This window comes from Numenius arquata, chromosome 19 (assembly GCF_964106895.1).
Source record: "Numenius arquata chromosome 19, bNumArq3.hap1.1, whole genome shotgun sequence".
Classification (NCBI taxonomy): domain Eukaryota; kingdom Metazoa; phylum Chordata; class Aves; order Charadriiformes; family Scolopacidae; genus Numenius; species Numenius arquata.
In genome coordinates, this window is record NC_133594.1 from 10,712,557 (window position 1) to 10,724,008 (window position 11,452).

The following is an 11,452-nucleotide window of genomic DNA, read 5'->3' on the forward strand; positions in this document are numbered from 1 at the left end:
CTCCTACCCGGATGGACAATTAAGGTAGTCAAGAAACCCATCAGTCAGGGTCTGGTATCGTCCCCAGGACTTTCATAGGCTGCAAAATGCTTCCAGGAGGTCCCTCTTGTGGCTTATCCACAACATGGATATGGAAAGAAGCTGCAATTCAGACAAGCTGCATTTACTAATTCAGCTCCACCTTCTCTTATCTCATGAAATATCGATTAGGAAAAACAGCCAAACAGGAGCAAATCAGTAACTGATAAGTTACAGGACATTTGTTTTCTTTTCTAATGAAGAGGGACTGACGAGATTAATTCTTCATTACAATTTAGGCCAAAAATAATAGCAAAATGGGACACTATTTAAAATACAATATAGTGACAACTCTGCTTTGTTGAGTGTTTCTCCTCCCTTTGTGCTCTGTAACAGGTAAAAGTCTTGTCTTAGGTCTTCTTTTTGTTTTAAAACATAAACACAGAGCCTATCAGCAGCAATCAGCTACACAAATGTTAGAGAACTGTATTTAAAATTTATTGCATTTATTCTCATTTCCATTCTCTCAGTAATAACCCTTAGAGGACTTCAAAAAAAGATACAAACATGCTTAAATTGCTCTCCACAGATATTTTTCAGAACCTGGGTAGGTGTATTGTCTTTTTGTGAACACGTCTTCAGAATCTCACCATCACAATCACGCATACTTGCACAGCTTTACAAGTTTAACATCTCTGTCATTCCCAATTTGCAACCAGTACCCAGAAAATCAGAAGCGACTCCTCACTTCAACAATATACTCTGAGTGTATTTGGCTACGCACATCTAGGCTGTTAAAGTGTGCACAGAACCACAATCAATCAGCTTTTCACACACACAAATACGAATAATCAACACTCGCTTTTGTGAGGAAGAGGTGGAAGGGGAGTATCAGCCTTTGGTGACGCAGTCTGCAAGTTCAAGGTCACTGACGCTGTTTGCTACAGCTTGCTAATGCCAGTTTTATTAGAAAACCTTATGAACATCCCCTCCCTTCATATTTAATAATTCATGTAATGCAGGCTCACAAGACAACTCTCTGTTTTTAAGAGGTTGACAATATATCAAACCTCATCTGCTCTGCTCAAAGCATGCAGAACCGTCCCTAATTCAGTGCAAGGTCAGAAAATCCCCTTACTCTGGTTTCATCGGCCCCACACAAGACTGTCAGCAGAGAGTATTTTTAATGCAACCCCGTGAAAGATGACAAATACTTACCATGGTTTGTTAGTGTTTCAGCTTCTCTCCCTCCCTTTCTCCTTTTCCCTCCTCCTTGGGGTCTTTGCTAAGCGCTGTTTTGCCTGACAGTACCTCTTCATAAGCCTCTCAGTCCCTTGACAGCTCAAGAGTTCATACAGCCAAGGTGCTCTGGGAGTCGCTTTCTGTAATTCACCTGCAAAAAGAAAAACAACTTGAAACCAGAAGAAACAGCATGTTAATTCCAGTAAGTGTTCAATGCAGCACATTAATCAAACTACTGATGAAAGCAAGCAGGCTTCAAGATGGGGAGGCAGGCACCGAACCATTTATTCCTGAACAACAAGCAGATGTCACTGGGGAAAGCAACTTTTTGTGATGTGCCCACACGTATGTAACGACTTTCCCGTGCCAGTTAGAGCTTATCTCGATGCGGTTTGTCAGCCACCTGGCAATCTGAGTTCCCAAAACGACGAAGATGGGAAATCCAACATCTTAAATATGTTCTGTGTGAAACCAGCTCAAGAAGTCTCTATTTTTATGTCGCAAGCGCATTAGGAATCAAACACGCTATATTTAATTATCAAAAAGTAATTATCTGTTGAAATCTCCAGTGCAGTCCTTGATCTGGAATGTGCCAGATGCTGAACGACAAGAACCAAGACTTCAGGTGGCAACAACTGTAAGTTGTTACTTAAAAAAAGACAAGCACGTTGTAACAAACTGAAGACATCAGACTTGTGAGAAATCACAATTCAGCTGAAATCACCCACACCGCCTTCCCTGCCCTTCCACTGCTTTTCACAGCACACAACCGCTACAAGATCCTGCAAGAGCAGCCTCCGGTACCGCACTAGGAAACAAACACCAGCACTGGCGGCAGAAGGGACTGCAAATAAAGGCTCAGTAAGACAAGAGCGGAGCAGAAAAACAGAGCGGGTAACGGGAGAGGGGAAAGCGTAAGCTCATTGCAGAGCAAGACTCTCTAGTCCTTGCAGAAAATTCCTGTTTTCCTTTTACTGCACATATTGTTGCATCAGCTTTTCAGCAACGTTTTGAAGCAACTGGAAATCCAGTCAGTAAATTTCCGCAGACTGACACACACACTCAAATGTTTTTCTTCTCTCCTATGTGTCGATCCTCCTTCCCTAGCAATACGTTGCATATTGTCTGTCAGAGAATCCCAACATTGCTAGAGATTAAAAGCATGTTTGGCAACAGCAGAGGGACAGGCAAGATGACTTCAGAGCCGAGTGGCTGCTTAAACCTCAGGGGTGTGACAGGGAATAATTAAAATGTTGCATCCCGTCAGGATTTGAACATGCCAGGGGAAAAGCAACAGCAAATCCCACTTCTCTATTTTCCTAGTTAAGAAGAAATGAAGCAGGTGTACAGGACCAATAGCTTTGGCAGCAAGTGCTTAATAGTTTGTTTCTATCTCAAACCACTGCATTTAGGATGTAGAATTGGGTAAAACAAAAAGCAGCCAAGGAACACTATGCAGGGGCCTGTCTGCTCCAGCAGCTAAGGATTGTCAAGGAAGAAACCCCAAGAGAGTTAAATGCAGTCATACTAAAAATACTCAGGAAAAGCAAGCTTCTCCCTGAAGGACTTCGCTGCTTGTCAGAAAGGCTATATACCCTACCAGGGTATATTAACACTCTACCAAATTGCTTCTGAGAAGTGAACAAGGAAGGGGATGTTCTTTCATAGGACCAGATTCTTCTCTGAAGAGATCATGGAAGCCAAGCAGAGGAAAATAAGGAAAGATTACTGCTCTGGCACTATTTATTCTATGAACTAGTCAAAAGCTCTTCTACACTTAATAGCCTTTCATCACCTCCAGAAGCAACCAGACTCTTTATGAGATCTTTTTGCTTTGCTTTTCTACAATAATAATACGCTTTTTGAGTCAGTAGATGGCAAGCTAGAGAGATTTTTACAAGACATGCTTCCAGATCATCTATCTATTTCAAATTACTTCTCTCTGCAAACTAAATTCCAGCTATCTTCACATGCTCTTCTTCCCCACGACTCCTACATGTCACATTTTCAGTTTGCTATCTTCTCTGGTAACTGTAACTTGGCAATTCCAGGCAGAGAGAAGGGCACTGGAATGTGTTGCTGACTCCAGCACATGCCCAGCACGGTGTCTCTGGACTCCAGCAACACTCCAGCCCGGCCTCCCTCCGAAGGCTCCGGCGAGATCTTGCTTATCAGCTTGTCCAGCGCACTGAGAGCAGATGGGCAGAGAGAGCTGGCTGAGCAGATTCTCCCGCTTCAGTAAATTGCTGAGCAGACTCCTGGCTAGAGGGCGAGTCTGCAAACAGACATACCTCAGGGTGCAATTTGGGATGTGCCGAGTGCTTTTCAGTGGTTCTTTGAAAATCTGAAACAGACCGAAAATAAGTGTTTCACAGCTATGATGAGGGTTAATCTTCCACTGAACAGATGAAGCAAAAACCACCAACACTTCTCCATACTCTGCCTTAAGCAAGCAGTAACCGTCTTGTTTTCAAGACAAGTTCAAGTTTCAGTGACAAGTAAAAGCTGTTGGACAACGGTATTTACGAGTTCGATTCTACCTGCCCTTTTTCCCAGCACTGAATGGCTGAGGCCAGGCGTATATATAGCTGCATTGAGAAGGGATCTTTATTATAAAGCTCAGAAAGCTGGGAAAAAACCCAGCCCTGGAAGCTGAGCTGAAGCTGATATACGATGTCTTTCAAGTCATTAACATCCTAAGAATATTTCACAGAAAGGCGCACAGGAATGAAAACCTAATATAGTTCAGACTTTGAGAGAAAATTTTCAACAAAAGCACTAAACAGGAGGGAGTTTACTATAAAAGTGCAGACACAATATACAGAACAAAGTACATTTGACAGCATGCAGAATTAAATTAAGGAAAACTAAAATCAAATCTGCTCCAACCATATGGACCAAGGCAGCAGAACACAGCTCAGCACCAAACACATCAGAAAGCATTATGTGAAGTGAGCAGCAATTCCATAAATCCAACAGCCTCATTTCACTACCAGGCTACAGCAGGGTATTTGTCCCTGCATCCTTAGGGAAGTAACAGCTGATGCCCAGACTGAAAAGCGCAATACTCAAATGCACCGTTGTCTTACCCAAGGGCTGCCACCCACACTTGCAAGATAATTTCTAGGAAAAGCTACTGCACTACCAAGACCTTGGTGACCTTGAGAAAGTCACTTCACCTCTGTATCACGTAGCCCGAAAGTGTAAACCAAGAGTAAATAACTTGCTGTCTCCCAACCAGGTCACAGAGGAGCCGAGGAGAGTCTGCATGTGGTTTAAAGTCACTGTGGATTTGACACGTTAGAAATGTTATTAAAACACCCTGACAGTCTAACAATGTTTCCATTAAACATCCCATCCTTCACAGCGGAAGTTTATGCTTTGGCACAAGACAAACAAGGAAAAGAATTTGAGAGGAGGCCTTTGTAGTAGGATATATTCCTGCATCTGGCGGTTGTGTTCCCAAGGGACAGACATTTAAACAGCCAGAAGTGATGAATATGCTCAGCTGCCTTTGAGTGCTTGTGAACAGAAAAGTGAAAAAGCAGGAGGAATAGGCGCCTGCACTCCATGGGGACTGAAACGTAGCATCAAAATCGGGAGCTACAAGCTCCTAGGAAGGAGACACAAACTGCATTTGGCATCCTGGTATCCCCTCGCAGCACAGAGCGGAACCGCACGCGGGGGTGTTACTGGTGCAAGAGAGAAGAGGAAACCAGGGATGCTGGGCTCCAAACCCTCACTTGAGGGAGCTGCTGTTTAGGCACCTGGCCAGGCCAAGTAGAATATCAGAAAAATTGGTTTTAAATGCTACATCAAGGCAGCACACGCCAACAATACTCAGCTGAAGGATTAAAAACAGCCTCCACCCTTCTAATCTCCCCTTACAGTAGTGTATCTACCCATGGGAAATGCAGTTTACAGCATCAACCACCCTAAGATCACTCCAAGTTTATGTCAGCAGAGCAGCAAGGGCAACTAAGGTTGCTAATAACAAACCCGTGAGTATCTAACACAGCCTGAGGTGTATCAGGCACAGTAACAGGAAAGAACTGGAATTTATACAGAACGGGTAAATGCAATTTATATCCTCTTTTTGTTACTTTTAGAAGTCAGAATAAGAGGCTTGCAACTTTAAATGGCAAGTTTATTTTGACTTCTGCTTTGCATTCAGGAGACAGGTAATTTTTTGTCACACCACACAAAGTGCTGCTGAAAATATGTTGTGTTTTTCTGCAGTATAATTTTATTGCTGGCCCTCTGCCAAGAGTCTTTCTGGCAGCATCTCCCACAGTTGGAAACTGTGTATCTGGGTCAGAAAAGACAAGCCGCTTTTCAGAACAGCTCAATACATTTGGCAGAGATGCTGATATTATAATTGAACTCTTTCAGCAACTCTTTTTATGATGTACCCAGACACCAAACAAAACAAGATCTGCAGTGTTGATTAATGTCAAAATAACTGACAGAGAAATATCAAAATAGTTTTCCCTCATGTTAAAAGTATCAACAAACCGAGGAGAACTGATAAGAAATACAATTCATGAGGATTCGGTGAGGAGCACAGGGCAGAGAAATCTGCAAAGTATGACTGACCTTCTACTTGGGCAGATATTTACTATTTTAAATCCAAGCTCCCTGTATGCTCTACAGAACTGGTTTCGTCATTCTCCACCACCACACGAAGAGAAGTCCTTGCCACTCACAACCATATAAGCATTCTGTAAAGAAGTGCAACTGTAACACTGGGGTGGGTGTTTAATGAGACTCAGACTGCTTCCAACAATACGCTCAGCATCCAGTTTCACCTGGAGACTGTATATTCATAGGGGTTTTATTATTTTCCAAGTAATGCAATTCCTGGCAAAGTTGCATCTGGGTTAGCCTTTAGAAACCTGGAATTTTCCAGCCAAATGAATAATTACAAAGCAACACTACAGTTAAAAGCTGGAAAGGTACTTCCTCTGGCAAACTCTTACACTTCATACTACAAATACCTGAGTCTAGCATTACTCCTGCCGGTTCAGTTCTCACAACATTTTGAGAAAAGGCTCCTGTACTCAGAAATCTCTTAGGAGCAGCCTTTGCCAGGCAGCCCCAACACGAAGCTTTAACAAGGGCCAAGGAAAGGGTAGGGACGTATTTGGTGAACAGATCTGGAATCACAGCACCTGCAATCACCAGAACGGAGGAACCAAAGTCATCTGCCAGGGTCCGGAGCTGGCAGTGCGAGGAGAGCAGCAGCCTGCTCCTCAGCAAGGAGGAAGCTACTGAGAGAATTCAGCTGTGGCAGGGACAGAGGATTCAGGGACCCTTCCTTCAAAGATGCAACAAAGCACTTGCAACTGAAAATGGCAGAGCAGACCTTGTATTTTTAGCTCCTGAAAAGAGGGTGAAGAAAATATGGTCTAAGGGGAAATCATCACCGGCCTAACAGGAAGGTTAAAAAAGCTACACAGAGGCACAGTGTGAGCACATATACAATCATTTGAAGAAAATGCTGTATTTTATAGAGAACCAGACCATCCAATCTCAGAAAGATACATACATTAGTACAAATAACTGCAGACATCCAATTATAATGTATAGCAAAGAAAAATAGTTTTGGAAGGAATACAAATCCTTCTCCTTCAGGATTTAAGCTACTGTTCACTACTGAGGACAGGAAGATACACCACCAAACTCCCTATGTGGTCTTCAGAGCAGCACAACCAGTTGCGGTCCTCAAGGTATTTTTTACATATATCTACATATATGCTACAGAGAGTCTCTAATGAAATAATTTTGAAAATGCCTTCATCTTTTGGTATGGGTGTCAAGATGTGAGACTGAGTAGAGACAGACCAAGTGCAAAAAAGAATTAAAAATTGGCTGTTGACGCTTAAATAACAAATCAACACATGAACATTAATAGTTTAATGTATTTCCTGCTCAACCAGTCAGAAACATCCAAAATAAAATTGCCTGTAAAACTGAGAACTACAGAAAACAAAACATCTTAAAGGGAGCACTTCTTGGCAAGTGTCTTAAAAAATAAAATTAAAAAAATCAGAGATTAGATAATACAAAAATAATTAATAGCAAAGTATTCCTTTGAGACAAGGCAGAAACCACCACTGGATTCTCAATGTCTGTGAAATGTTAAAGTGATTTCTGGCTTCCAACAGCCCAACGCAGCCATTCCTGCTCTTCTGGCTAAACTGGACAGTGGAAACCTGATGCTACTTTGCTGTACACACCCGTTTGTGAGGCAGCCATAATTCGACATCCATCTGAAATTCATAACACAAACTACATTCAATTACAGTTGAAGAATTAACTAAGTTAATAAAAAGGATTACATTACGCTGAAATGACACTCACCATCTGCAACGTCATTTTCCAGAGACAGAGCTGGTTTAAGCAGAATTCTGGATCTATGCCTGAAATTACATCACATTCTCCAAAAGAGAATCACAGTTCTGCCTCCTCCACCACATAGCACAGTTTAGCACCATGCTGGGCTTCCCACCACCCAAGCCTTGTCCTGCACTCGCATCCCAACACTAAAGCTTTAAAGACCTTCAAACTCCTCGATACTTTCCACGTCTACATCATTTGTGTCCACTTCCTCACCTGCCGGGCTTTCAGTGCTCCAGAACCATGGTGGGAACCAGCCACAATGTTTAAGAGATAAGAACAGGGACGTTCCTTCCCGAGCACCCTTCAGCTTAACCGAAATAGCTGCAGTGCCGCAGTTTCTTCTCTGATGTGATTCCTACCCCATGGACTGCAGGTATATACATGGAAAAGGCTGGAAATTATGGCATTTCCTCCCTCTGTTGGTAATAAATAAAATAAAATTTATTAAAAAAAAAAGATTGAGAGAGACTGGAGAACAAACTGTCCCTACAGTAAAACTAGTTCTGCTTGTATCGGTGGATTGTACTTTTCATGAGTTCCATGAGGCAACGGCAAAACTCATTTGCTTTACTTGTTTGCATCTCAAGCTAATACATATCTCAATAATTAGTAAGATGAAAGAGAAAAGCAACATTGGATCTTAAACCTCTGTGTTGTAAATAAAACAAATCTGGTAATTCTTTCATACAAGTAATATAACAAATGCTATATATTGAGATTCACATTTTTCTAATGTTTACATAAAGTTTCCATTTCAAAGTATTAAGATGTTTTTAAGAATAAATGCTATCCTTCTGATTAAAATTTCATAACACTCAATGGGTTAAGCAACAGCTTCTCCCCCAGAATTTCTTCCCTGATGTCAGTATGTAAAGAAGTTGGCATTCCCAGTATTGCAAACCCACACTAGCTGCTGTGCACATCTGCCTTTCAGCCAGTTTAAACATTCATGACTCTCCACATCTCCACTTAAATGCATTTTCTAGTATGTCAGTCTTGCTGCTTCACTGACTTTATTATTTTTTTTTATTTAAAGAGAGAAGATTTAAAACGATTTGGAAGAGATGACCACTAGACTCTGCAAGTTTTGTGCAAAGAGCTCTTGTGCTCTCAGCCAATACACATCCTCTGTCAGACTTTCACCGTGTTTTAGCTCCACTGTGACTACTGAACAAGATCAGGTTAATTTTTTACTTTCTAAATGGCTATTTTGTCAAAGAACATCTTGTCAATGGTTCTAGGTGACTAAAAGCTTCTTTAAGGGTTTTTTTTCTCACCATCTCTCATCCATCCAACCCCGTTATTTTCAGTTTGTTTCTCTCTTACTCTCCCATGTCTTCGATTATTATTTCCAGAAGTCTGAAACTCAATGTCACGACACATAAGGCCACAGAAGATCTGAAACAAAATTTCTAACTATGATCTCAGGCTGTTTCAGAAGGAAAAGCCTCCTCTTTTGAAACACTCCTTCTCGATGCTGTGGAGGTGACCCACAGTCTGCCCAACCCGGAGCAGCAGAACCCTCTGGGGCTGCTGCACCACTTGGGTCTCCAGTCCCTCAGCAGGCACAGAACCCTCCACTACAACACCACCGAACCCACCCTTAATTAATGAATTGCTTCCATGTGACTGACCTGAAATTGATTTTAAGTCATTCACACAAAAAAAAAAAAGAGAAGGGAGGATTTTTAGTAGAATTGTTGCTGAAAAGCACATGTTCCAAAAAAACAGTGTTCAAAGCCAATGAATCAGTGTTAGTAATGGAAGCGTTTGGAGCAAGAAGAATGAAAGAAATACCATCTTGCTGGGCAGAAGCTACCGAATTTGATTCGGAATATAGTGCAAGAACCTCTACAACAGAAGCAATGGGGATAACTCTCTCGGGAAGAGTGCTCTAGCTGCCATTGATTTTCAGCCTCAGAATGCAGGTATTTCCTTCAAATGCACAGTAACACTCTACCAAAAGGTTCAAATTAGTTTATTTAGGTATGAAGACTAGCAATGATACCCATAATGAAAGTAAAAAACGCCGCACAGACACGTTAGGTGGCAGAGAAAGAACTGTCAGTCTGACATCGGTGACTTAAGCCCACTGTTCATCTTGAACAAGATTTTGTAGTAGGAAGTCCGAGCTTGGCGAAGAGGAAGAAAGAGTGCCACAAACATATTTAGAGACTTACAAAACTAATATTAAAAAAATGCTATTTCCCTGGAAAACCATGAGTCTAAAAATATTTTAAATTGGCTTAATCCAGCATCTTCTTGCCTCAGCAGATCTATGCTGTGTGCATGTGCTGTCAGATCTGCCAGCTTCAGTTGCAGAACTCATCCATTATTATGTGTGTCAGCACAGCACAGCTATGGAAAGGCAAAAAAAGACAGCTTTAGCAGGGACCATCAGCGGTAGCAATGCTCAGTTGGAAGACCACAAGCTAGGTTGCAAAATTAATTTCTCAGTGTAAGTTGTATCTCTCAGTCTCATCCTTAGGAATTCCCTTCCTGGGATGAGTAATGAATTCCACAGCCTTTATGGTTTGCTTATTTTTAACATACTGAAATTAAAAAAGTTAGCAAAATTACGGTGAGGGGTCTGTAGCACTGTATTCTCCAGTGTCTTTGGAGAATGCAACCGTGATCTTGAACTTGAGAAGTTACATTCAATCTGTTTTTTGCTTTTGAATTGCAAATAAAATCGGGGAGGGGAGAGTGGGGGAGAGAAGCTATGGGTATCAATCTGCCAGTCCCACCTAGATCTCGTTTTTAAGAACATGGACACGACTTTGAAATTTAAAGAAAAGAGACCAAACCAATGTACAGGGCTATGAATTAGTTTAATGTCTCTTCACAGATAATGATATCATCCCTCATGTGCCACTTACTCCCAACCACGCGAGACACTTTTAGTTCTTCATTTGTTAACAGAAGGCTTCCTCAGGCTTTGCCATTCACCACTGTTTTCTGTAGATCAAGTAATCACCATCATACCTGGTTCTCCCTGTCCACATTAAGCACCACATCTCTGAATGGCAAAATATAATGCCACGATCAACATCAGTGTCTTGGAGGCAGCACATGTGCCACAAGCCACAGGAACCCACTTTTTAGTGAGTTTGTGGAGGCTGATAACATGACACCCAGGTTAGGAAGGAGAAGTGGGTGACAGCAAGCTGTCACACCTCCAGTGGAGAGGGTACATACCCATTTTTCTCTAAGGGAAGCAAACAGACTGTGCAATCAATAGCAGCATTCAAACTGGGATTGATTTACAACAACAAAACTCTCACTTTCTCCCCAAAGCTCACTTCATACACTACAGTTGCTAAAAGTAACACTTAAAATAACTATCGGGGGAAAACTAGAGAAAAACAATCCAAGTTAGTTTATTTTGGGCCATTAACTGTATTTTGTGTCTAGTCACTTCAGGTTCCCTGATAACAAGAAACCTGCTGTTCCTAAAAGCAACATTGATGGGATTTATTTTATTTTTCAAAAGCAGGTGCACTTGGAAAGCCACAACCTGTCGGGTAGGAGAGTACACAGTTCAAGACACAGAGGACAGGATCAAAACCAGAACAAAAAACCAGTTACTCTGTAAATTGATGGGATTCTCCAGAGCTTGGCAATATAAAACCTTTCATCCCTCAGTGAGAAGTTAGGAGGAGACTAGATTAGAGTCTGAACGGTTTTATTGCCTGCTTTGCCACCTGTATAAATCTGAGTCCGTGTCACACCACCATCGTTAATCGAGAGTACCACGGCAAGGAGAACAAGAACCAGAGGGACATGATCA